Source organism: Lipotes vexillifer, unplaced genomic scaffold (genome assembly GCF_000442215.2).
Source record: "Lipotes vexillifer unplaced genomic scaffold, Lipotes_vexillifer_v1.1 scaffold905, whole genome shotgun sequence".
In the NCBI taxonomy this organism is placed as follows: Eukaryota; Metazoa; Chordata; class Mammalia; order Artiodactyla; family Lipotidae; genus Lipotes; species Lipotes vexillifer.
Window position 1 is genome coordinate 941,590 of NW_006796034.1, and position 1,979 is coordinate 943,568.

The 1,979-nt window shown below is 54.5% G+C and overlaps 1 protein-coding gene across 1 annotated transcript in view; it reads right to left on the minus strand.

Moving 5' to 3' along the window:
• ARHGAP29 (Rho GTPase activating protein 29) overlaps window positions 1-1,825 on the minus strand; it is a 75,787-nt gene extending 73,962 nt beyond the window's left edge. Inside the window, exon 1 of the mRNA XM_007468109.1 lies at window positions 1,776-1,825. The gene's annotated coding sequence lies outside the window, so the exon portion shown is untranslated. The remainder of the gene's footprint in view (window positions 1-1,775) is intronic.
• Window positions 1,826-1,979: the final 154 nt, after the last annotated feature.

The window sequence follows — 1,979 nt, forward strand, 5'->3', positions numbered from 1 at the left end:
GCAGGAATGACCAGCCACCATAGATTTGCTGAACAGTGCTTTCTTCATCTCAGCCAAAGTTTTATCTCCTGCCAATCTGGGGACTGAAACATTTTCAACCCAGGTCTATCTTACTTCCCTTCAAAATCACTCTAAAACTTTTCTCAGAATCAGGAGACTAAAGCTATTTGTACCATAAAACTAATGAAGCTTTAGTGTCCAGGTTCCTCACTTGCACAGTTCCTACAATCAGGAAGCATTTCTAACTATGCATTCTTGGCAACTGCCTATAGAAATCTCTGAAGAAAGGGCTTTAAATCTCCAAGACTCATAATTTGATTTGTAATTTCTTGACTCATTCTAAATATTCACTTTCATATTTAATTATGAATTCTTTTTCTTGAACAGGAAACTCCCCTCCCTCAAACCGAACAAAGGGGCAAAACTAATTGTCAAAAAAGAAGAGAAAAGGAAAAGGTAAATGTGCAACAAAAAGTTCTTTGGTTATTTTGGCTCCACCGTCGTCTTGGAACTTTCCCCTCCTAACAGCTCCTAAAAGATCCACCGTTAGAGATAGATAGAGGATGTCGAAGATCAAACAAAACAAAAAACCAAAATACCACCAGTGGGGGTAGTTGGTAAACAAACCTCCCCCTCGTTTCTAAAGAGGAGTGGTGATGAAAAAGCGAGATAGACCCTGGAAATGTCAGAGGGGCTCAAAGACACGGAGAGTCCCTGGCTACTTTGTTCTGGCCAAAGGAAGGCCGTCCCTCGAGCTGAGGTTTGGAACAGGAGTCCTGGGACAGCCTGGGAAACAAACTCACAGGGATACGCTCTCCTCTCCTCTTAGTAGCTGCAATCCCCCGCCTGTCAACTTCTATTTCGCAAAGCACAGGGCTTGCCCTAGGACCAGACTGGGTTAGCGCGCGCGTGCGTGCGTGTGTGCGTGTGTGTGTGTGTGTGTGTGTGTGTGTGTGTGTGTGTAGGATGGCTACAGGGGTGTGAGAGAGAGGGTCGGGGTGGTGGGAGAGGGAGGGAGGAGTGTGAAGACAGACAGAGATGCACCAGAGTAGGGCACTTGGGTAGAAAAGGGAGTGTTTTTCTACTTTTCATTCCCGACCACCGCCCCCCCAACAAAAATAAATAAATAAATAAACAGCCGGGCCTAGGTGAGACGAAGTATGATAAAAGGTAGACAGGGAACACGAGATGTTTATTATTTTATCTCAGCCTTTGCATTTGTCAGACTAAAATTTCAGAAAAGGGCACCAAACTTCCCAAAAGATCCCAAGTAAAGAAGACAAATGTTAAGACCCGGTTAAGGAAATCAAAAGGGGGGCGGGGAGGAGTAAAGGAGCCCCCGCCTGAACTCCGCTTAAAGGCAGATGAGGGCATGTGGTTAGAAAAGGGAGAGGGGCTACAGACGCTCAGGGGGGACTTGGAAAGGGAGTAAAGTCCGCCCCGAGAGCCTCTCCCCAGCGGCCGGGCGGCGTCGCCTAACTGGGGACAGCGGGGTCCGACGGTCCTTGCAACGCCCGCTCTTGCCCTCCCCGCTCCTCCACTCCTGCCGCGCCCTCCGCGCCCCTCGTCCGGTCGGACCCCTCCCGGAGGACCAGGAGTCCCGGGGACACCGGCCCGACCCGCCGCCGACAGCCACCAGCGCAGCCCTAAATTGCCTCCACTCCCTTGCCGCCGCCTGGGCCGCCCGGACCCTGGACGGCAACTCGTGGGTGGCCGCCGCGGGTGACCCCAGCCCCCAGCCGCGGCCGCAGCGAGCGCCGCCACCCTCCACTCACCGCGGCGCTCCATCCCGCGTCCCGGACGCGGACGCCCGCCCGACACTCACGGCCGCCGCCGCCGCCGCCGCCGCCGCCGCCGCCGCCGCCGAGGCGCTAGCCCCCCACCCCTCAGCCCAGCGCCGCTGCTTCCGCCGCCGTAACGAGCCTCTGACCCATTGGTTGGGGTAGGCCCCGCCCTCCTCCGGAGAAGCCAGTCCCCGC